General features: G+C 44.6%; 1 protein-coding gene across 1 annotated transcript in view; it reads left to right on the top strand.

Moving 5' to 3' along the window:
- The first annotated feature begins 2,231 nt into the window (after nucleotides 1–2,231).
- The window catches only part of Rab7a (RAB7A, member RAS oncogene family), a 62,213-nt gene continuing 38,914 nt past the window's right edge, over nucleotides 2,232–25,530 (top strand). The window contains exon 1 of the mRNA XM_003461493.5: nucleotides 2,232–2,454. The gene's annotated coding sequence lies outside the window, so the exon portion shown is untranslated. The remainder of the gene's footprint in view (nucleotides 2,455–25,530) is intronic.

The following is a 25,530-nucleotide window of genomic DNA, read 5'->3' on the forward strand; positions in this document are numbered from 1 at the left end:
TTGGTAGCCTGACAAAGTGGTCTGAGGACTAGGTGTGGTGGTACACACCTGTCAACTCAGCGTTCAGGAGGCTGAGGCAAGAGAATTATGTTAAATCCAAGTCTGAACTATACAGTGAGAACTTGTCTCAGAAAACAAGTTGTCAGTGAAGCTTCAATGTCATAATTTGCTTCTGCACCTCACTTTATAGTATAATAATATTTCTTAATCCATTTCCTGTTTAGAAAAAAAAAAGTATAGCTTGGTGCTATTGTTCACTGAATTTTCAGTGGCTGAGAATATATTATATATATATATACATATATATATATACTTTTTGAGACAGGGTGTCACTCTCCAGTTCAGGCTGGCTTTGAGCTTACTTTGTAACCCAGGCTGATCTGGAATTTGGAATGATCCTCCTCAGCTTCTCGAGTCCTGGGTTACATGCATGCACCACCACACCCAGTTTATTATATATAATTGTTTGGTTCATTTCTTTCTATTTTTTCTTTTCTTTCTTTCTTTCTTTCTCTTTCTCTCTTTTTTTTTTGGCACCACCACACTGGGCTGCTGTAGGCTCATGAGTGAGAGCCTAGCACATTTGGCTCATCCCTCTCTTTTTTGAGGCACTAGGTATTAATCCAGGGCCTATCCACTGAGCTACATTCCCAGACTTTAACTCATGACCTAGTGCTTGTCAGGCAGGTGATTTTACTGCTGAGCTAAATTTCCAGCCCTAAAATGTTTTTATTTTATTTGAGACAGGCTCTTGTTAATGCTGGGTTTGTATTTATAACCTTCCTGTCTTCCTTCCAGAGTTCAGGGTTTCCAGGTGTTCACCACTGTTCTCTTGGTGTCATTTAAAGAAATTTGTTACTGGATGTTGATCTCACCCAAATAATCTAGGTGATCTCATCTTGAGATCCATGATGTACAAAAATCCTTCCCCAAATCAAGTTGCAGTCACAAGCCAGGCATAGTGGTCTAGGCTTGTTGCCCCAGCACTGGGGAAGCTAAGGCAGGAGTATTGCCATGAGTTCAAGGCCAGCCTGAGATACATAAAGAGACCACCCTGAACTACATAGTAAAACCTTGTCTCAAAAAAAAAAAAAAAAAAAAAAAAGAAAAGAAAAGTCACAGTTACACGTGCTGCAATGGAGGTCTTTTGTTTACCCACTACAGGAGTGAAGAAGGATTTCAAGATTTTGGAGTGGAACGACCAAAAGAATGGGGTTCTTGGGAGCCAGACAAGAAACGAATATGACAAGACAGAGATTAGGGGGCTGGGGATTTAGCTCAGTGGCATAAGTGCCTGCTTTGTAAGCAGGCAGTCGTGGATTCGATCCCCGGTACCGATAAAAAGGAAAGAGACCAAAAAAAAAAAAAAAGACAGAGGTTAGCTGTGTTCCAGATTTGGATGGATGGAGACAAATCCAGGATCTCTGTTCTTTTTGTGTGAAATTGTGACAATTATCATTCCTTAAGCATTCCTTAAAGTAGGGGCAAATGGAGACAATCAAAAGATGTGGTATAGGGGCTGGGGATTTAGCTCAGCGGCATGAGCGCCTGCCTTGTAAGGACGTGGTCGTGAGTTCAATCCCTGGTACCAACAAAAAAAAAGATGTAGTATAAAAGTGCACAGTAAGTATAATGGCCCACACTCCCATTCTCTACATTCATCTAATAACATTGTCTCCAGCCAGGCATGGTGGTATACATCTGTAATTCCAGCACTTGGGAGGCTGAGGCAGGAGGATCACCAGGAGGTGGAGACCAGCCTGGGCTACATAACAAGACCATGACTCAAGAAACAAAAAAGGAACACCTCATCCACCCACCTAACACAGAAACGCCTTCACTACTTGGAGATTTCCACTTGGGGTTAATCCTTTTCAACAGCAAGTTTTGTGGGTTCTGCACAGTGGGGTATCCAGTAGGACTACTTGGTTGAGTGATCAGGGCTTTCGCGAGAGGGACAATGTTGTCAAGCTAGTTTCCGCTAGGCTTCTCTCCTCTAGCATCATTTATTCTGGGGTAAAGGGATGGCTGAGAAAGCGTTCACGGGTCCAATATGGCGCTGTCCTGATCTTGATGGTGGTCTCAAAAATGGCAATCTCCACATGGGGGCAGACATGTTTAGAACACGTGACCCAATCCTAAACTCGGGGAGGCCGGAAAATGACGCAAGGTTGAGGCGGAGCTACGCCCCCGCCCCCTGGCGTCCAGAGTCTCGTGACAAGCACTTCCGCTCGGGGCGGCGGCAGTGGCGGAAGTGGGAGCGGGGCCGGAGTCTTGGCCATAAAGCCTGAAGCGGCGGCGACGGCGACGGCGGCGGTGTTGGAGGTTAGGAGCACGCGGCAGAGCCTTTGAAAATTGGAACTTGGCTTTCCCTGCCCCAGCCCTCCGTCGTCTCCTTCTCGGCGGGAGCTCTTGCGACCCACCCGGCCCGGAGTCTCCAGCGCAGCGGCCGCGGTAAGCAGCGGGCCCAGCTGGGCCCCATCCCCCGCTCGGCCCCTCTGGCGCCGGGGCCTCGCGCCCTCCTCGTCTTCGGTTTGCTCGTGGTCTGGCTTGCGCCCCGCGGGGAACCTTGGAGTCTCTCAGGATTCTATCTGATTCAGACCTGACCGCCCCGGTCGGGAGAGGTTAGAGGTCGCCGGGCTTGACCTCCTCCCGAGTTGCAGCCTCCAGACCTCAGATTCTGGTCGCCTTGTTTACTGGTGGCGTCGAGATCGGGGCCCAGGAGGATGTCCTGACTCGGCCGCTCTGGCCAGTTGGGGTGTCAGCACCGTCCCCGCCCGCCGCGGTGTCGCGGATCGCAGACGCCGGGGCAGACGCCCAGGACTGAGCCACCGTTCATCCCCTGTGAACTGCCTGACCCTGTTAAGGGCGGAGGGTCGCTGGCGACCTGTGAGGGTCTGGCTGTGAGTCGAGTCCTGGCTGGATTCGCCCCCAGACACTTGTGTCCTGTGAAGCGCCGCAGCCCCGCGAGACAGGGAATCTTTGTCACAGTATGGACAGCAAATCCTGAGAGAAGTTTCCAAAGTTAATAGGGGAAGATGGTAGTGGGTTGCAGAGCTGTGTTTGGATTCCGGCCGCCTTGGCGACCACGAGGTGCATTCAGTTCAGGCTGGGTACCTAAGGATTCGTGGAAGTGGTAAACTTGTAAGAACGGTGGCAAAGACCTGAGTATTTTTGTATGCCGGGCAGCTCAGCAATATCTTTACCCATTGTTATGTTTAGTTCTCTGACGAACTCGGGTACTGTAGTTGTGCCCTCTTAGAAGTTGAGAACTTGAAGAATACAGAGATTAAGTTATTTGTTCAAGGTCAGGCCGCTGGTCAGTACAGAGCAAGAGATTCAAGTCCCAGGACCTTGTTTCCAGGGCACTGTACCCACAGCCTTTGGATTGAACTTCTTTTAACTGCCCCTAAAGCTTTGGATTTATTTTTTACCCACTGGTGTCTATCACCTCTGGTATCCCACCTCTTTCCAGTGATGACTTTTAAGAGCCCATCTGCCTTAATTAGTTCTACCTTAAAGCTATATTTATTTGCAGTTGGGGCTTATAAGTCATGATACTGTAGTGTAGTACTACCATGTGAGAGGCTCTCAAATTCTGGCAGAGGATTTGAGATTTTGTTTTTTGTTTTTGTTGAAACAGGGTCTCACTAAGCAGTACAGCCTGGCTTTACCTCGATATGTAGCCCCATGCTGGCCTCAAACTCACAGTAATCCTCCTGCCTCAGCCTCCTGAGTGCTGGGAATGCTGGGATTGCAGGTGTGCCCTGCCATGCCTGGCAGAATTTGAAATTTTGAAAGTTTTCACTATCTAAATTGTTTCTAAATTGAGTTAGCTCTGGCAGACTTGCCATGTGAACCTTCCCATTCAGCAACAGTTGATGGGTGGTTCTTCCCTATTGAATCTTTGGATTCCAAAAGAACAGTCTCTTGTTTCTTCCTTGTGACTTAAACAGCTGATCAGCCACATGACTTTTCATCCTTGATTAATAAGTCTCCTGTTACTGTGTTCCTGTCTTCAAACTTCAGATGAGTCTTTGACTGGAAAGTGAGTTACGAGTGCTTGTGAAGATAGTGCTTTCATGCCTGTTGTGTTCTAGCTAGTCTGTGTTTGTTTTATTTCATTTTACTTTGCTCGTTGATCTGGTACATGTGAGTAACTAATGAGTGCTGCAGGCTCGCTTGTTTGCTTTTGGAAGAGCCTGATGGTGAGTGCCTTTGCATTCATTCATGAAATGTTTTGTCTACTCTGCATGTGTCAATGAGGTCAGCATGGTTCCTGTGCTTAAGGAATTGTAAAATGGTGAGTGATCATGGCCATTGTGGAATAACTTGGCAACAAAACTTGAGGCATCTGGAAAGAGGAGTTATTTCTCCTCCATTGGGGTCAGTAAAAAGTCTAATTGGGAAATTTTGTTTATGTTAACAGCATTTGTATGGTGTGTTCTTAAAAGAGAACAGAAGATGATAGTACCATTTCTGATAATTATGTCTCTGGTTTTTTTTGGCTTTTTTTTTTTTGGAGACAGGGTTTCATTATGTAGTTCAGGCTGACCTTGAATTCGGTGACCCTCCTGCCTCAGTCTCCCAAGTGTTGGAATTACAGGTGTGCGCCATCATGGCTGGCTGATTTTTTTTTTTTTTTCTTTTGAAGAGTAACCTTCCACAAACTTCTCTTTTTGCTTTAGTGGCATTTTTGATCACTCAAGAGGAAATCTGTGACACTGTCATTACACTGCACTGCAACGTCTTCGAGCAGAGACACATTTGGCATGCTGTGTTTTTCTTCAGCTGACAAGAGAACTTACTGTGGCAGCTGCCAGTCACAGTATCAGTACTGTCTTAGGAAAGATCCAATGCTACCCAGTCTCCAGGTTGTTTGGGTTCCTTCTGTAAAGGAGGATTTGTATTTTACGTTTTTGTTAGAGTTACATGGGGAGGCAGAAGGTGCAGTTTAGCAGAAGGCACTCTAAAAATAGTTTATTAGTATCACCTTCAGGTAATTGCTAGGGCTAATTTCTTTTTTTTTTTTCCCTTTTGTGCCAACTGTGTCTCCTAATCAAACCCCTTAAGCCCTACAATCAAAAGAGCAGTGCCTTCAAGTGCAACTCCTGAGTCTGACTCCACCAAGTGAAATACAAAGCTTCGGTTATTCGATTGGCTTGTTAATCAGTCTTCAAAAGATCTGCACTATTAACATTTCATTTTATTTTTTTGTTTTTTGAGACAGGGTTTCACTATGTAGCCCAGGCTGGCCTGAACTCAAGACATTTTAGCCTATACGCTGGGAGTTAAATTTTTTTGTTTTTGGTTGTATTGGCAGTTGAACCAGTGCCTGGTACATGGTAACGAAGTTCTTTACCACTGAATATTTCTCTAATCCCATTTATAAATTTTATTTGTTTGTTCGTTTTTGTTGAGACGGGGTCTCTTCTTGCAGTGCAGGCTGTTTTGAACTCAGTGATCCTCCTGCCTCAGCCTTCTGAGGGCTAGGATTACAATTGTATGCCACTGCACCCAACTAAAATTTTTATTTTGAGGCAGGGTTTTGCTAAATTGCTCAGGTTGACCTCAGCTTTACAATCTTTTGCCTCAGTTTCCCACGTAGCTTGGATTATAAGTGTGCTCACTCCACCATGCCCTCTGGTGTTAACCATTCAGTGCTCAAGTGAAACAAATCTAGACCTCAAACCTCAGGAGTGACAGTTGCCTTATCACACTGGTACTCTTTGGAATTTGAAATATATATATGTGTATATGTATATATATATATGTGTGTGTGTGTGTGTGTGTGTGTGGTACACACACACACACACACACAAAACCTTTTTTCCTGTGATAAATGGCCCAAGGTTCCATCCATACAAACAAGCATTTAAAGCTGGGGTTTATTTGCCTCATAGTGGCTGGGAGCCATGGGCAGACTCTTCTTGGGCATGTAGGTGGTGGGAGGAGTCCTGAGATAGAGGTTGACCGATGACCCTAAACAGTGTGAGGTTGACCATGCAGACTGCTGTCTTGCCTCCTGGCTGCTGCTGACACTGCCATTGGAGGCTGCCTTGGTGTTCCTGGGCACCCCTTCTTTGTGTCATCACACACCTGTCTGGGAGTGTCATCTAATAGGGCTGTGCCTGCCGTCTGCAGTTGCTGCAGGAGCATTTATTTTGCAAGGTGTTACCGCTTCAATTATTGACTCACATCTTTCCTGGGTTGTTTTTGTTCCTTTCATATGGCATTAAAGGCTAGAAAAGTTTCTATTTGTGTTTTATTTATTTTTATTTTTTTGGTGCTATGCTTTATTCAAATGAAAGGTGAAAAACTACACTGATTCAGGAAATAGCAAATATGACAGACACCATTTTACAGCATAGCATCCTTTTTTTTTTTTTTTGTCTTTTTGAGACGGGGTCTCACTATGCAGTTCAGACTGGCCTTAAGCTCACTTTGTAGCCCAGGCTGGTCTCGAATTTGCAATGATCCTCTTGCCTTAGCCTTCCAATTACAGGCCTGTACCACCACGCCCGGCTTACAGCACAGCATCTTTTTAAAAACCGGTAAGCAATGCTCTAAGAGTGGACAGATACGTGCACCATGCACTGTATGTTGCCCAACAGTGTCCATGAAGTCAGAATTAAGAGCTAATTTTGGCTTTAAGCAGCCAAATAAAACCTGTAACAGTCATTCTAAACAAAACTGGAAAATCAAGAGGAATCCATTTATGTTTTAAAATGTAAATTTACTCAGTTTCTGAATGGTGTCTGGGGACAGTCATCTGTGAGTGAAAGGTAAAGGTGATTGGTATAGTAAAGGCAGAACAGTCTTCTTAGTCTCTGTGACTGGTTTCAGTTTTCATAATCAACTGATTCCAAAAAACAAATTTAAGAATAGCTACTTGCAAATGTCTCCTTGGGGGAGGAAGAAAGCCTGGGAGTTGGTCCAGTGGTGACAGCAGCCTAGGCAGGGCAGCTCATTTGCTGGAAGACCAGTGAGCGCATCAGGCCTTGTCGCCCTCGCCAAGGCTTTCTGTTTAGATGACGTCACCACTGCTGATGCTCGGCCTGCATGATTCTGTTGTCCCTTTCCCTGTTGCCTCAGCCTGGGGCAGACTGCTGTTAGCACAAAGCTGGCCCGGGGACTGGGCCAGTCCTAGGAATTGTGTATGGTTGCAGCCTCAAGAGGGGTAGGTTATGTGCCTGCTGGGAGCTGCCTGCTGGCGTGAGTGCTGGAAGGTCTCATTGCCAGCCCTCTGAGAGACCTTCCTGTCTCCCTGGGTGATAACTCTCACTTCAGAGGAGCCCTAAGGAATTACTGCATAAGGCAGATCCTTCCTTCCCTAGTTTCCACTTTGTGTGTCAGTCAGTGTAATTGTTTAAAAGTTGATTTCCAGTTGATAAAGTTTTGAATTTGAGCCTGCATAATGACAAAATGTCTTACAAACCTAGAAGCCCCCTTGTGTCTCCTTTAACCCATTATCATCCCTTACTCTGGATAATGTGCTGATTTCACACACTAATTTTGCTTAATCTGGACTTAGTATAAGTAAACCATATAGTATGTATTGTTCTGTGCCTGGTTTCTTTAGTAGGTGTTGTTTGTGAGACTTTGTGTTGTTACAAGTGGTTTTAATTTCACTTTTATTACCCTTTAGTATTCCAGGATTTGCTCGATCATAATACATTCAGAATTAAATGCCAGAAAAAAATAGAATTAAATAGCCTGAGTTTCAGGGTGTGTATTGCTTGGCTTTTCTGTTGTGGGTACAGAATGCCTGACATACGCAGTGTGAAAGACTCATGATTTTAGAGGGTGCATTGTATGGTTGGCGCCATGGCAGAAAGTCCTGGAAGAAAATGAGGGGAGCCCAGCTGTTGACTTTATGGTGGCCAGGACACAGAGCAAAGGGAGGACCCCAACTAGCAAGCGATAGATCCTTTAGAGATGAAAATAAAAGGAAAGAGGCACACCCTCACAAAGGTGTGCCCTAGAGAACCTCCTCCAGCTGAGCCCCCTCCCGTGGCTTGTCTGCTAGTGAGCACAGTGCCCTGCAATCCAGTCCCCTCTGGTGGAGCCTCTCAGTCCATTCAGGGTGAAAGAGAGGACAGGCACAGAATGTGTCTGTTTGCTAAGGTTGTCTTAGTAAGTTAAGATTTAAGGGCAGCTTTCACAGCAGAAGTTACTTTGTTTTTCACAATCCTAGAGGCTGAAAGTATGGAGGTCAGGCTCCTGGAGAGGCTAGTTTCTTCTGAAGCCTCCTTGGCTGTGGACACACAGAAAGGGCCTACTCTGAGGACCTCATTTAGGACTCTCTCTGCAAATAGTCACCTCCTGAGGTACTGTGGATTGTATTTCTTCTGAATAGGGTGTTTTCAACAGTTGCACTAGTTTACACTTGTAGTAGCAGCAATACATGGGACCTCTAAGTAGTTCACATCCTTGCTAACCTTCTTCCTTCTTTCCTTCCTTCCTTCCTTTTTTTTTTTTTTTTTTTTTTTTGTACCGGGGATTGAACTCACAACCTTGTGCTTGCCAGGCAGGCACTTAGGGCCGCTGAGCTAAATCCCTGGCCCACATTTCTTTTCTTGTTCATTCCTTTTGTTTGTTTGTTTGTTTGTTTTTTGAGACACTCTCCCTATGTAGTTCAGGCTGTCCTTGAACTCACTATGTAGCCCAGGCTGGACTATGAACTCAGATCCTCTTACTTTAGCTTTCTGTGTGCAGGGATTACATAGATTACAGGCACACACCACCATGGCCACCTTCTTTTTTTTTTTTTTTTAAATTTTTTTTTTGAGACAGGGTTTCACCATGCAGATCAAGCTGGCCTTGAACTCACTTTGTAGCCCAGAGTGGGCTTTGAACTTAAAATGATCCTCCTGCCTTAGCCTTGTTAATTTTCTGCTATTCTGATAGGAACCGGTCTTTTCCGCATCCCTGGGTACAGCCTGTTTCCTTATCTGTAGTGGACTGAAACCTTGAAGGGCTAAGAGAAAGGTGTGTCATAAGCAAGGTGTGTCATGGTTTGAAGACACCTTGTGATGCTGTTTCATTGTGTCAGAGATAGGAATGCAAAGTGGCCTCAATCTGAGGAGGGAGCAAGGAAGGAACCCTCCATGCTGGCCAAGTAAACAGTACTTTGTTCACCATTTTAGTTTGCTGCTTGAGTCTTTAAAATACTGGATTTCCTCATACATATGCTAGAAATGGGTTTGTTTTGCCTGTTTGCATATTCTTACTCTAGTGTTTAAGTATTGGGGCATTTGCAATGGACTACAACCCAAGCTTTGCTTTATTGTTTAATTTGGAAACAGGGTTTGATTAAGTAGCCCAGAGTCAGATCAAATTTGAGATCCTCCTGCCTCAGCCTCCCAGAGTGCTGGGATTGCAGAGAGCACCAGCATGCCTGGCTGATCGTGAGCTTTGAACATAGGCTTCATATCTCAATTGAGTAAGATAATTATCAGATGACTTTGCCCCATCCCACCTCCAAGCCCCTGAGAGCAGGGATGAATCACTGTTCTGTAGAAACTCTGGACGATATTACTTACTAAGCTTGTTTTATAGTTTTACCATCTGACTGCAGAGTAGGTTGCTCCTTGTAGCACATGAAGCCCATAGCTAGTATGTATAGCTCTCAGGAAAATGATAGACTGTATTCTGTGCTCATTTGAGAGGTTTTGATTGTCTACTATAAGAAAACACTGCTGGCAGCTGTGGGGAATGTAAAATAAGAGCCCTAGAGGGTCAGGAATTATTGTGAAAATGGGGCAGATGAGAAGCATAAAAATAGCTTAAAGAAAATGAAAATGCTATCATTGTTGGACAGCTGGGGTGGGTAGGGAGGGGCCGAGTGGACAGATGGAAGATGTGGGAGAACCATTATGGTTGCAGGGATTGGGAGGAGATAGATGAAAGGTGTAGGGACTGCAATGTCTCTGATTTGGGAACCATTCATCATAGTATGGGGGCCAGGCCTGGGAGGAGGGAGGAATGTGGGAACAGGGGACAGGTGCTTCTGTCACAGGGTTATGCTTACCAGGGTAGTAACTTTGTTGGAAATGGTGTATTGTGGCGCCTGTGGTTCTGTTGAATGGGGATCCCTCTCTCTTCTGGAAGAGGTGAACTGGCACAAATTAAAGAGACCAGGGAATAGGGCTGGGCTGGGCTGAGGAGCAGGTGTTGTGCTTGGACCTTGCCCTGACTGCAGGGCAGAGTAGAAGCTGATGCGGATGGGGGAGGAGAGAGCATTTCATGCTCACTCTGGTTTTCCTCCTTCGCCTGCCAGCCCAGCATGGGCTCCTAAGTGCACACAGGCAGGGTGTCTACTGGGGAATGCCTGCCCTGTCGAGCACTAGAGCAAAGGCTTGGAGCTGCTGCAGTGATGCCTTACATAATCATCTGCTACCACCTATCTGCCTTCTTGTCTGTTGAGGCATGTCCTCCTCATCTCTTATTGAAAATCCCTCTTTGCTTAGTGTGCGAGTTTAGAAAGCTGAGGAGGTTCCCAGGTACATGGCTCAGTGGTAGAGTGCTTGTGTGGCATGCGGGAGGCCTGGGTTCCATCCCCAGTATCACGGAAACAAAAAGGTCTGGATGATAGGCAGCATGGTGTTCTCATATTCTAGGGGCTGTTCTGAGAGGCAGAGTCCTCCAAATAAGAATTACTTCCCACGGAGCTTCCTGCTTTGTAAAAGCTGCCTTTGTTTTTGGGAATGTGACACCAGAATGTGTCCACTAAATAAACAGTCCGACCTGTCAGATAGTGTGCATGTTGAATAGGCCTCTCCTGTTTGTAGAGCTCTCTTGTTGTATAAAATTTAAGCGACACAAGTCCCAACTCAGCCGTTTGCTGGGTCAGTCTTCCTGCAGATGAGGAAAGTGGTTGTGAGGACACACTGTGCTGGTGTTGTCGAGCCAATCTGTAGTTGGGCCAAAGCTGCTTTGGGTTCAGGTTTTAGGGTGGGAGGGCTGAGTAGCCCTCACAATGGCAAGAAGAATATATCATCTATGTATGATTTGCATTTTAGCTGACAGTTGCATATGAATGTTTTTCAGAGAGATCTGAGGGCTTGTGTGTGTTTCTGTGAAGTTAAGAGTTTCTGGGTGACAAGTTTCCCAGCAGTATCTACAAACCAAGCTGACTTTGTCTCTAGTGACAGCCTGAGCAATTGGGGCAGTCCTGTCCTTCCCCATTCACCCTGGGGTCCAGTAGGCTTGCTGGAGGCTCTCTGTCTGCACCTCCTTATACCTTACTGCGGAAGAAGCTGCCACCTTGTGGAACAAAGCTGGCTGTCTTGGCCCAGAGGAAAAGAACTGCTGGGGGACTCTTGGTCCTACAATGTGTTTTACAGTCCGGGAGAGGTGGGTACTTGTTTAGCTGGTCAAACGCGGAAGTGGCACATCCCTTCTGCTGGCCACTCACTGGCTGTAAGGAGTCACATCGTGACAGGAGTTAAGTGTATTCCACTGTGCATCCCAGCCAGACTATTTGGGAAACAGCACCAGTGGCAGACTTGGCTTTTCCTAACTGCTGGGAGAAAGAAGCCCTCATTTATAGATCCTGTTCCAGTCAATGGGTGGTTTAAATGCTAAAAAGAGCTCACTTCTGGACGCTGAGCTGTCTTCACTTGTCTTCTGTTCTAAGAAACCTGTTTCCTTTAAGGGATCAATTTCACAGTCTTCATGCCTTGAAACACAAAGGTAGGTGTGAAAGAAGTCGTTCAGGGTGGGCTTCCCATGTTTTAGTGCTGAAATCCATCCCATGGACAGATGGCTCCTTCCTATCCCCAGTGTCCCTGGCCTGGGACCCCTGCTCCCTGTGCAGCACCCCCATGCCTCCTGTGTGGATTGGTAGCTCTGAAGTACAGGATAGCATGCTGGTCCCTGCCACCGTCTTCAGACCTCTGCTCAGGTCTTGCACCACCAGTATCCAACTTAGTCCTTTTCTTAGACACAGATCCCAGGTTATGCTGATTGCTTTGCTTATCTTTTTGCTACCACACTTTGTCCCTCACCTCCTTGGTCTTGTTTCCTGAGACTTCTTTTTGTTTCTGTCTTGGTTTTAGTACTTAATCTATTGACACCCATCCATCTGAGCTTCTCCTGACCAATTCATACCAGTCTCATCTTTTCTAGAACTCTCTTGGCTTGTGGCAGTTCACATTGTGACCAAACCTGTTTGTTTTACCATCTAGGAGAGGTGGGCTGCAGTGTAGGTCTCTCCTCCCCACCCTAAAGATCTGAGCCACTTGACAGAACTAAAAGATGGGACCCACGTGGCTTTTAGTAGGTACAAACACATCTGTTGTGATTCTTGGTTGAAAAAAACAGCACCCATAAACTCCCCAAATTGTCTGATCTTAGCAGTGGGGTCACGAGCTATGAGGTTGTCCTGTCTCCTTCACACAGGACCATAGAATGGTCTTCAAGACCATGCTAGTGAGATTCCACCTCCACTTGTGAAAAAGGAAGCATTAGCCATCCTTATGTCCTTGCAAGTGTTGACACTCCCTGGCTCTTGGTCATAGGCTCTGGCTTTCACATTAACCTAACCTGAACTGACGCCTCAGAAGTGAAGCTATGTGACCCTTTTTTTTTTTGACACAGACGCCAGGTTATGCTGATGGCTTTGCATGCACATTTTAGGAAAGGGAGGATAACCTTACTATTAGATTTTTTTTTTCCTTAACAAAGGGCCATGGGCCTGTTTCTAAATTATAGTAGCAGGATAGAAGTCTTTTTTTGTTTTTTAAATTAAAGATATGGTCTTGTTTTGTAGTCCAGGCTGATTTGAACTCACTGTAGCCCAGGATGGCCTTGAATTCATGGTGATCTTCCTGCCTCATCCTCCTGAGTGCCATGCTTATAGGCACGTGTCACCACACTCTGCTAGAAGTCTTTAAGCAGAGTACAGTAGTTTTTCCTGTTACCCCTTCTGGATAATTTGATGACAAAAATCCAGAACTTATTTTAATAAATTGTAAAGTGTAAGTACCACCAGGTAGGGCATGGTGGTGTAGGCCTCTAATCCTAGCACTCAAGAAGTTTAATATGAAGGCCCTGGGATCAGTCCTCAGTATCTGAGTTTTCCTTGCCCAGCATCCTCCAGGAAAGTTGGGTATACTTAACATTTGTAGTTTAAGGACTACATTTCTTTTTTCCAAACCACATTTTAGATATACATAATTGATCACATTCATCATAGAGAATTTGTACCTGTACATGATGTAACTTGTGTTGCCAAACACAAGCTTTTAGCTTTGTTTCCTTGTCTTCTCTTCTCTTCTCCTTTTTTTTTTTTTTTAAACTTTTCTTTCTTTTTCTCCAGGGATTACGTTAGTATAGGTGCCAATTGTCAGTTTTCTTAATCTTTGCTATTTTAATGAACAGGGAAAGTTTAAATGACAACTCAACATTTACAATTTGGAAACTGGGCATGGTGGTACATGCCTATAATACCAGCACTCTGGGAGGCTAAGGCAAGAGAATAAGTTTGAGCCTAGCCTGGTAATTTTGCAAGTTAGTAGGACCAAGGTAGTGATTTAAAATAAAAAATTTTAAGCAGGCTGGTAATATAGCTCAGTTCACATTTCTGGGCACAATCACCAGTACTGATACCAGATTTTGGGGTAGCAAAGTCTCCTGGAGGTGGTTACTAGGTTATTTTGCTCAAAGAATTGGTTAAGACAAGCACAATGGTAGCAGAGTTTAATTAGAGGTAGAAAAAAGGCTCTGCACAGTGAGTTTGGCAAAGTAAAAGTCAGAAAGGAAGTGCACCTATAGTGTGAGAGTGAGGCATCCCTGCAAGAGAGGACACAGTGGCAAAAAGATCAATGGTGACTGTTTCTCTGTATCCTGTACTTCTTAGGCTGATGTCAGTCTCCTATCAAAAAGCTGAGTTTTTGCAAGAAGTCTACATGCAGGATTTTGTGAACTGTTCTGTGGATATACCCTGGGATTTTGTAATTTAACAGGTAACACCTAGTACCCCAGCCAATGTTGCCACACTCTAATCTCTTGTCCTTATATTGCAGAATAGATAGGTACTAGGTTCTTTGATTTTTTTTTTTTTTTTTTTTTTTTTTTTTGTCTTTTTGAGACAGGGTCTCACTATGCAGTTCAGGCTGGCCTTGAGCTCACTTTGTAGCCCAGGCTGGTCTTGAACTCGTAACAATCCTCCTGCCTCAGCCTCCCGAGTGCTGGGATTACATGAATGAGCCACCACGCCTGGCTCTGTTTGTTTTGTTTTGAGACAGGATCTCACTATGTAGTTCAGGCTGGCCTTGAGCCCATAGCAGGTCTTTCTACCTCAGCCTCCTGAGTGCTAGGATTACTGGCATGTGACATCACACCCAGCCCAGAATTTTTTTTTCTTAAAGATTAATGTTCAAGACTATATTAGAGGCCGAGGATTTAGCTCAGTGACATAAGCGCCTGCCTGGCAAGTGTGAGGTTGTGAGTTTGATCTCTGGTACAAAAAAGAAAAACAAAACAAAACTATATTAGTGGTTTCCCTTGGCCCTCAATGCCTCTGCACCAAGGCCCTCACACTGACCTACACCCCCGGATCCATTTTTTTTTTTTTTTTTGACACACGGTATTACTGAATAGTTTAGAGTGGCCTTAAATTTACTGTGTGGCCCAGGCTGGCCTCAATTCAGTGACCCTCCTGCCTCAGCCTCTGAGTGCTGGGATTACAGGTGTGTGGTACCACACCCAGCTAATTTCTGTTATTTTGAGGTAGGGTTTCCCTAAATTGCCCAGGCTGGGCTGGAATTTGCTGGCCTTTTGTCTGTTGCCTCACCACAGTGAGAGGGCCACCTCTCCCAGTTGTCATTTATATTCTTTTGTGAATTGGCTCTTGTTCTTTAAAGCCTGAAATAACTCATTCCATTTATAAACTGTTTATTGTATTTTAATTTTATTTGTTTTAGCCTGAGTCTCCCAGAGTGACCTAGGCTGGTTTTGAACTCCTGATCCTCCTGCCTCAGCCTCTTGAGTGCTGGGATTATAGGTAAATAGTTATCACATGTGCCTGTAAGCTTTTCATAGGGCAAGACTTTTGATCTTTTTTTTTTTTTTTTTTTTTTTTTTTTTGGTAATTGTTACCAGGGATCGAACTCACGACCATGCGCTTGCAAGGCAGGTGCTTATGCTGCTGAGCTAAATCCCCAGCCCCTTGGTCTTTTTTCAGGTTGTAAACATTGTTCCTGGTTTGTTCTCTCCTGTCACATCTGTCAGTTAGTTTTGTTTTCCAGGTTTTATTTTAGTCCTTCCCCACTTCAGGACAAGGAGTTCTTCCAGAACTTAGCCTGTTTGGAGTGCCACTGTATGACATCAGGTTCTTTTTCCAGATGCATAGCTGCACTGCTCTTTCATCGTGTTACCCTTTCCTCACTGACTCTAAGTTATTTTATCATAATTTCTCACCCATGTGCATCTTTTTTCAATCCTTACGTTTCATTCTTGGTCTCTGGGGCTATTCTACTACCTTATTCACTTCTACTTCGTGGTATGTTTAGAAGCAAGGCAGTTTTCCATCTTACATAACACTCTGCTGAAATTGGGCTCAAATGCATGGTTGCTGCTGCTGCTGCCTTTTTTTATTTTTTATTTTTGCAGACAGGATTTCACTGTGTAGCCCAACTGACCTTAAGCTCCTGATGATCCTCCTGCTCCAGCCTCCTGATTACTGGAATTGCTGGCATGCACCCCACCACATCTGGTTCTCATCGTTTGCTTCTGATGAAAGTGGTGTTGTTGCTCTCCTGGTCCCTTGGTCATTTTGGTTGGGAGACTCAGACATCAAGAAATTGGCCATGCTGTACTTTCTGGGTAGCTCTCTTCTAAAAAGTGGCTTGCCTAATACATGTTACTGGGTTCTAGATTGTTTGCTCCTCCTGAAGTTGAATTCCAGGTTCTTCCCAACTCATAACAAAGAACTGAATGAAAAGACCAAAAAGCAGTGGCAAACTATTTGAGAAAGGAAAAGTGAGTAGTGGGGGAGAAACTGGTTCTGAGAGCAAGTTTGGACTGAGTTAATAGAAAAAGAGGGCTGGAGCAAAGATAGTACGTGCTGAATTTGGCAAATACAGTATGGTGATCATGGAGAGTTTGATAGCACTGGCTTCTCATGGCTGTCTTTCTTTTGTACTGTCCACATCTCCAGGAAACGTGCATGAACATAAAGGTCTGGATCCTTCAAGTTCGTGCTGAGATCCCACACCTCAGGCATAGGTCAGGTCTTGACTATGCTATGGGAAACATGCTCGACTTCTCATAAGAGAAGTCCATTTTTAGGGTTTTGGGAACTGTTCTGTGTTTGTGTCTGGGGTTTTGTAGTTAATAGGTCACACCTACTCCCCCAGCCAGTTTTTGCCACACCTTAATCTCCTATCTCACTGTGGTGCACACCTATAAGCCCAGCTAATCTGAAAGCTGGAGCAGGAGAGTAACAAGCTTGAGGTCAGCCTTGGGGATTTAGCAAGACTGTCTCAAAATGAAAAATAAAGAGTTGGGGAGGTAGGTTAGTGCTACAGCACCAAGTTCAATCCTAAGTATTACCAAAAAAAAAAAAAAAAAAAAGAAAATGAAAATTTTGTTTGTTTAGACTAGGTCTCATTATGTAGCCCAAGCTACCCTAGAACTCATCCCCAGGCTGATCTCAGAATCGTAGTCTTCCTGTCTCAGCCAGGCTGGGGTTACAAGCCTCTACCACCTTGCCCAGTAAAAATAAAGTTAATGTCAGTAGAGAGAAGAAAAACTTTTCTTGCAATATATGTGGGGCAAAGGCTGTAAAATTGTTTGTGTGGGCATTTGGTTTTATTGACCACCTGCTGTGTCCCTGGCCTTGTGTAAGGAGTTAATTAGGAATAGTAGAAAACTTGGTTCCTACCTCCAAGGAGCTCAGGGCATTGTGGAGTCGTAGTGCCTATCTTCTCATCCATAGGGAATGGGTTCAAAAGGACTTGGAAAAGCAAGTGTTAGGTTTAACTATGTTTCTGAAGTTTCCAGGTATTCCTTGCTTTGCCTTCTTTGGCTTTCTTGTTTGGTGTGAGCATTACACAGCCACTCACCTGCAAGGTGTTTGTTGGCTGACTCAATGTATGCACTTGCCAAGCATAAGCATTACCAGCAACACAAAAATAAGACATGTGATTTTTATTGTGGGAGGTTTTTTTTTTGGTATTTTTACCGGTACCAGGGATCAAACTCATGACCACACACTTGCAAGGCAGGCGCTTATGCTGTTGAGCTAAATCCTCAACCCCTGTGGGAGGTTATTAATGAAAAACTGCATAAAGATATATCTCAGGCTTTGTATGTGTTGAAAATGTTCCTTACTGCTTTCCTGTTAATTTTAATATATTTAAGAGAGTTAATTTTCACAGAATAAATCATTGGGCCAGTTTATATCTTCAGAACTTTTAAAGGAACATTAGCAGTCGGAGTGGGAGAAAGGATTGCCTTTAGGCACAAGGAAAGTATGATGGGTCAGTCAAGTCCTTGCTTTTTGACACCTCTCAAATACTGAGAGGCTGATCAGATCCTTGGAAACCTGTAGGGGGGATGACAGGGAATAAAGAAAGACAAAGACAAATTTCAGGGTACAAGGGGGACCAAGAGGAGTTCCCTTCTACTGGACTGGCTCACCTGTCTCCGAGGTTGGCTGGCTTTTATTGGCTAGCGAGAAGTGCAGGGGTGGGGGTATCATGCATTTCATGGAAGAGCAATGATAGAAATGAGTGGATAAGCATTAATTTAATGAGGAACCAGATTTTTCTCTTAAAGCCAAATGCCTGTAATTGACAACTATCCTCACCAGATGCTCAGGAGGGCCAAGTTATTAGCATTCTGCCCAAAATCAAGGACATGTGGTTTTCATATGCATCCCTGTTGCTGAAGCACGGTCACTTGACTTGGGGGGGGGCACGACGGGATTTAAGTCATATAATCAGGGCCCCCATAATCTATCACATAGGCCCCAGTACTTGAAAGTGTAGCTAATCATTTCTGCAAGCTGTTCTAGGACCCCTGTCTACACATACATCTCCAGTTGTCACTGCCAGATGACTTTCTTCATGGCTTGCAGTTCCGGGCCCCTGTGGCATTTGCTCATAGCCACAACTTTCTGTCTCTGTGTTAGAGTCTTCTCCTGAGGATGTTGGATTGTCTCCACTCCCGCCAGGTGCTGGGTGTAGACTGTTTTTGAGTAACCTCACCAGTGCAAACAGTGTTTGGCCCTAGCCGAGTATTTTGGCTTCCCAGTGCTGCACAGGGATCAGTGCCAGCTCTACCCCTGGGATCAAGGGGAGGAGAGTGTGAAACCAAGAGGAATATGCCCATGGGTGCTCTGTGCTGAGTGCTGGGCCCAATAGCAAGGCAGTCTGCCCTGGAGGAACTTGTCTGCTTGACTGTGATGATGAAAAGCTACCTACAAGAGGAAGAACACAAGGCTGGTATTGAATTTGAGATCTTCCTGCCTCAGCTTTCCAGAGTGTTGGGACTGCAGGCACATACCACCATACCCAGCTAAAAGTTAAAATTTGAAAGCAGACTTTTGGCCATTTTTTTTCATTTTATGCATGAATAGTGGTATCTTGATAGGCTTAGTTGTACAAAAGGAAATCCTGAAAATCTTCGTCCCATCTCAATCTGTACTAGTAAGAGAATTGTGGAGCCCTGTGGAATTACTGTGTTTTGCCCTACAAAAAAAATTTATAGGTTAAGACACAAAGAGAATCACAACTTGGTCTCCATCTTACATTTAACAAAATGTATAAATATTGGCAGGTACGGTGGCCCTAGCTCCTCAAGAAGCTGAGGAAGGATGATTACAAGTCCAGGCTAACTTGGTCAGCTTAGTGTGACTGTATCTCAAAATTTCAAAAAAAACATTTTTATCTTTTGTTTTGGATTTTAGAAACAGGGCCCCCACTGTGTAGTTAATGTTGGCCTTGAACTCAAGGTTGATACTCCACCTCAGCCTCCTGAGTGTTGGGACCATAGGTGTGTGCCACCACGCTGGCTGATTTTGCTCTTTACACAATTGTGCATGTGGCAGGGAGAAGTGGACCTGCTTCACCTATGGAAATGTGACAGAACCTGGCATCCAGCTCTCTAGGTTAGTAAAGTCTGTGTGTGTTTGGTTTAGGTAGAACCAAGGATTTAGCCTAGAGTGCCTGTATGCCCTTTGAGTGCTCTATAGTGAGCTATAACCCCAGCCCTTTTCTCTTGTTATGATGCAGGGTTGAAGTTTACCAGAATGGCCTTGAATTTGCAGTCCTCCTTCAGCCTCCTGAGTGATTGAGGTCACAGGTGTGTGCCACTGGCAGGAGATCATGGCTAGGCAATGATGGTGGTAAGGAGCGAGCTGGGGTTACTCAGGTGGCCTCAGGAGCTTGATGCTTTCCAGTGTGGTATCTTTTGGGAGCTCGGATGGGAGGGGCCATGAAGTGACAGAAAGTAAAATGCCTCCCTAAGTTCTTGCAGTAAGGCATTTTTCATGATAATCTGCCCCTGTAGGATAGTGAGAAAGGGTAACAAGAAGATGATGTCAGATGAAGGCTGTTCTGGCTGAGGCATTACAGCTAATCCAGCACAGGGTTGCAAGCCTGATGTGCCATAAAGCTGGGAAGTGAAGCCTGCTGCAGGCCCGTGGGGTACAGGGCACAGGGAGTAGGGGAAGAGGAGTGAGCATGGGCCTTGGGCAGCTTGTGAGTCACTCTGTCATCTCCCCCTGTGCACTTACCAATGCTGGCATCAGCACAGAATGAAGATTGGTTCCTCATTTAGGTTTAGATTGAGAACTGTTGTTAGTCCTTGCTAAGTCCTAGTTTATCCTGCTGATAGAATCTAGCTGCTCAAAAAGGGCTTTTTTTTTTAAGACAGAGATTGAAGAAGGTATCTGCTGTACTTTCCCTGTGGAGAACTGTCTTGGTATGTTCTCTTACCTGTGCTTCCAATAAAACAAAGACAATTAAATAGTTTAGCAACACAATAAAAGTTCTGATGAATACTAGGCTCAGAATTAGAAGTATTAACTTCATCTGCAGCTTTAGAGTAGTGGGGAGTTTTTTGTTTCTAGAGTAAAGAACCTTGAGAGTAAAGAACCTTGCTGGGTGTGGTGGCATGTACCTATAATACTAGCCACTTGGGAAGCTAAGGCAGGATTGCAAGTTTGAGGCCAGCCTGGGCAAATCTCCAGTATAGGAAAATTTAAAAGCAAAGTGAATAATAACACTAAAAACCTCGTGATGTAAGTTTTATCTCTTCCTTCCAGGCTTTGTGCATGTGCATAATATTGGGGATTGAATTGCAGGGCTTTGTGCATCTAGACAAGTGCTCTACCCCTGAGCTACATACAGACCCCAGCTCTTCTTTAATTTTGTATTGAGACAGTGATTTTCCTAAGTGACTGAGTTGCTCAGGCTGGGCTTGAATTTTTGGTCCTCTTGTCTCCCCTTGCCAGAGTGTATTGCTATTCTTACGCTGAATTTCACTTTGATATTTTCAACAGTACCTACACCCAACCCAGGATCTGCTAGTTTGATGGACTCAGTCTGCTTTAATTCTAGATGATTTGTTTCTGTCATGTTTCAGATCTCTTTCTGTAGTAGTCTCATAGACAAAAAGATCCCAACCATTTGTCCTCTGGACATGCACAGACCTGAAATTTTGTGCTGAGAGAATTAGTGGTGATTTGGTCAAAGACCTGACATCTGAATGGGTCATTTAAATTATTAGCTTTCTAGACTGGGAAAGAGATTGGGCAAAAGGGCAGAAACAGAGAAGTGTCAAGACCAGTTTTTATGCTAGACGAAGTTGGAGAGTGATTAACAAGGACTTTTTGGGGACTTTGTAACCTGTTATAAGTCACAGCAATCTGGAGAGCTCTTTGAAAGAGAGGCTATTCTGTGAGCTGGTGCTCCAAAACACAAACAGGCACTCAGGAAAGTGGGAGACCCACATTGCCAGAGTGTCACGTTCAACTCAAGAGCATCCATTTCCCCCAGAAATGACAATGTACAACAGAGTATGGTCCACTTGGAAGTTGCACATTTGTGAGGGAATATGAGATCAAAGAGCTAAAGGAAACCACAGACTGAACTAAAGGAGATCTGGAGTACAGTCTCTAAACAAAATGAGAATACTTAGACATGGATAAGAGAAGCAGAGAGAAAGAATGAATGTGAATGGTGGCACAGAAAAATACAGTACAGTACTGTAATTTCCCTTTACCACAGGAGATATGTAGATGCTGAAAACCCTGCAGGACCCCATGTAGTCCTATGCCTGTGTCATGATGTTTTTGTCAACAGTGGGCTACATTTATGACAGTGATCTCCTGGTGACTGTGTAACCAGTTTAGTTTGTGTAAGCATGCTTGATGGTCTTTGCACAAGAAGAACTTGCCTAATGAGACGTTTCCCAAAACTTAACCTCTGTTAAGCAGTTTGACTGTATTTACAGTGCTTTCTTTTTTATTTTTGTCTTTTGTCTTTTTGAGATAGGGTCTTGCTTTGCAGTTTAGGCTGGCCTTAAATTCACTTTGTAGCCCAGGCTGGCCTTGAACTTGTGACAGTCCTCCTGCCTCAGTCTCCCCAGTGCTAGGCTTACAGGCATGCACTACATTCTTTTCTTGTTGTCAGTTTGAGCACATTTTCTGTTCATGTCTTCTACTCACAGATTGTCTTGTTTTGGCAGCACTAGCTTGGATCCAAGACCTACACACACTGAGCGCCATCACTAACCCTTTTTATATGCAATTTTGATTTTTTTTTTTTTTTTTTTTTTTGGTATGGGGTTGAACTCATGACCTCATGCTTGTCAGGCAGGTGTTTATGCTGCTGAGCTAAATCTCCGGCCGGCCCTTTATTTATTTATTTATTTATTTTTGAGCTGGACTTGTTATGTAGTGCAGGCTGGCCTTGAGCTCAGACTCACTGCAATCCTCTTGCCTCAGCCTCCTGAATGTTGGGATATATGTATTATTTTGAAACAAGGTCTCACTGAGTTGCCCAGATGGGACTCAAACTTGGGATCCTTTTGCCTCAGCCTTCCAGAGTGTTGGTTACAGGCACACACAACCATTCATGGCTAAAGTTGAATGTCTTTCTCACCTTAATTAACTGAGGATTTATCGTGGACCTTTGGATACAACCTTTGCACTGTGTTACTGTTTCTGTCTAGATGCCTTCCTCAAAGCCTCATTAACTCATAGCTAGAAGTTTTGAAAAGGTGACTGGACCATGGGGTTGTCTGGCTGACTTGGTGTGAGCAGGTGGGATCTGGTAGGCAGAGGCAGATATACCTCTTTTCCTGGCTCTTGGCTTTGCACTCTCTACTCTGACCTCTACCATGCTCTTTCTTTGGAGCAGGCTGACCGTGGATTGTAACCATGGACCAAAATAAACCTCTCCCACTTTGAGTTGTGAATGTCCGGGACTGCAGCTCAGCAACAGGAAAAGTAAGACATGGTACAACAGAAATAGCTTGAGCTTGAACTGAGTAGCTCAGTGGTAGAGCATGTGCTTAGCATGCGCAAGTATCTGGGGTTCAATCCCCAGCACCACTAGAAATAAAACAAACACTGAAACGTCTCCTATTTATTTCTTCTTCACAGTTTCATGGATAGTAGAGTTACTCTTGCTATATATCTTACCAACCTCAGCCTGTGACTGTTTCCCTTTCCTAAATTGAGAGCTTTGATGTTGCCACTTGAAGTATGTGCTGCTCTTGGCTAACTAAATTGCCAGCTCTACTGTGTTGATCTTTGGGGCCACCATCAAATACAGCAAGGGTCCCTTTAGCACAAACATCCTGATGCTGGAATGCTTTGATTCCTGGTAATCCTGAGTGGCTGATGGGCTGGTGGTCTTTGCTGGGGAGATCTGCTGGATTCTGGCTAAATTTTTCAGATTATAACACACAGTATTCAAACAGAAGCCCATCCAAAGAGGATGCTAAACAGCAAAATACTTGCATCCGTTTTTCTGGGGGATCAGTTTTAAATAAGATTTGGAAGAAAACTTACTGACTAAGGACCTCCCCTTTCCTCTAGGAGCAGGGATGAAATGAGGAGGAGCAGCCCTGGGAGTGGTATCCAGGGGAAACAGTGCAGTGTGGGGTGCCCCATGCAGGCTTCCATAGGACGTGCTGCATGCCTCCCTCTCTGCTGAACAGAGGTGCATAGCAGCCTATATTTACTGCCTGCTAATTCACTGCAGTTGTTTGAGTCTGCATCTGGCTCCCACACATGATGGCAGGATTCATGGAGTCCAGGTGTTCTTTCCCTTCAAAACGAAACTGGTTCTCTTTGGTGTTTTGACTATAGTTACCTTATTGTGCAGAAGACCTGAAAACTGTCCCCTCCATCCTTTGCAACTTGATTCCTTTTGGCCAACAGCATCTCCCACCCGCCCTCTCCTCAGTGTCCATCATCCCGCTTACTTGCTTTTTTTTTTTTTTTTTCCTTTTTGAGATAGGGGTTTGCTCTGCAGTTCAGACTGGCCTTCAACTCACTTTGTAACCCAGGCGGCTATAAACTTGCAGCAATCCTCCTGCCTTAGCCTTCCAAGAGTGCTAGGATTACAGGCATGTGCCACCATCCCCAGCTGTCATCCTGCTTTCTGGTTTGGTGAGTTCTATGTAGATTCTAACAGGAAGCACGGTCATTCAGTGTTTCTCTGAGATTATGTATGTTAATTAACAGATTCACTCATTCCACATTGTGTACATATATCTTAACATTTTATTATAACACATACATGTATGGAATAATAATTTGTCAAAAATACTAATAAAAACTTAGAACATAAAAACAATGCAGAAAGGATAGCTTGACCACTCACCCTGCTTACTTGGTTTATGTGTCCAGCTCACCTCTGCACTGTATCATTAGGATCCGGGAAGTCGTCTTCCATGTGCTTAGAATGCCAGCAGCAGGCTGATAGCTACCTCACCTGCCTTGGCTCTTGCCTCAGAGAGGGCATAGCACCAAGTTTCCTTCTGCTGCTGATCTCTGGGTCTCACCATGGACCTGGGGTGTGCTGTGGGCAGAGGTCTTGTATGTGCACTGCTCAGGGGATTGGCAGACATGTTGGCTTTTCTGCTGCCCATTGCCTTTGCCTTTGGTGCTCCGTTAAGGTGACAGTGGCAGCATGAGAGCAGCTGCCCATTCCTCTCTGGGTGGTGGCAGGTGGATGATGAAAATCGGCAGATGGAACTTCCGGAAGAACATGGCGGCTAGATAGCAGCAGCTACGGAGGCTCTCTGAGATACCCCGCTTAGAATCCAGGAATGGTGTGGAACAGATAAAATCTCAGCGCAGAAGCTAGAACCTGTGCCACTGGAAGCCACGATTTGAATTTCCTGCTGCTGCTGCGTCCAAATCTGCCGGGCAGGGAGAGAGATGCATGAAAGCTCTGAGAGTGAGAATCTGCGAACAGAGTTGAGAGTAGGACTAGCAGGGAGCCCTACATCGACTTGCGGTGAGTGAGCGGAACGGGGACCCTTTCATAGAGAAGGCTCCAGCAAAGGACATACTGGAGAGCAGACTAGCCGGAACAGGTGCCACAGTGACATTAGTTGCATATTCCCCTCTCAAGTGGGATTGGTGGGGAGTGCCTGGCCTACGTGAAGCCACTGACTTAAGACCCAGTAGGCTAGCCCAAACCAGGTCCCAGCGCCTGGAGGTGCACCCTAGTGGTGAAGCCTTCAGTAGGTTGACCTCAAGGGGCGGATCCAGCAGAGGCTGCCCAGGTCTGTGTCTCCCTAGTACACTGCAGTGGGTGGGAACACCTAGCCGGCACAATTCAAACAAACTGTAACTGAAAAAGAGAAAAAAATCGGGCCTCCTACATTTGCTTGTATGGAAGGAACAAAAAGTATGGGAAGAGGAAGCAACAAAAAAGGGTCCTTAGTCCCCAATCCTGAGAACACTGATCCAGGAAAGGAAAACGTAAAGGAAGATAGAAAACATGCAGTATCAGACACGGCACCAAAAGACATAAAGCACTATCTCCAGAGCCTCATAGATGAGTTGAAAAATGAAGTATTTAACGAAATAAAGCAAGATATAAGTAGAATAGTTAGAGAAATGCTAAGCACTGCCCAAGAAAAAACAGATGGTGGAATGGAAGAACAGAAAAACAGGAGAGAATTGTTTGATGGAGAAAATAGAGAAAACATAGAATATGTGAAGCAGGTTCAAAGAGATTACCAGGAAACTAAATACTTTATCAAAAGCTGGCATAACAGCTTGAAAGAAACTAAGGATAGATTATCTGAATTGAAGGGCAGATTTGTAATATGGGAGCATGAAATGAAAAACTTCTTAAAAATAACAAGAAAACAAACAGCAATAATACAAAGACAAGATGATAAGAGGATCTATAACTTAAGAATTAAGAACATAAAAGAAGAAGTAGGGACACAAACAAATGGACTACAAAACCTATTCACAGAAATAATCCTAAGAGAATTTCCCTAATTTAGCAAAAGGTAAAGATACTTAGATGTATGAGGCATACA

The sequence above is a fragment of the Cavia porcellus genome, unplaced genomic scaffold, assembly GCF_034190915.1.
Source record: "Cavia porcellus strain 051 isolate PalLab524CR breed Dunkin Hartley unplaced genomic scaffold, mCavPor4.1 scaffold_27, whole genome shotgun sequence".
Taxonomy (NCBI): domain Eukaryota; kingdom Metazoa; phylum Chordata; class Mammalia; order Rodentia; family Caviidae; genus Cavia; species Cavia porcellus.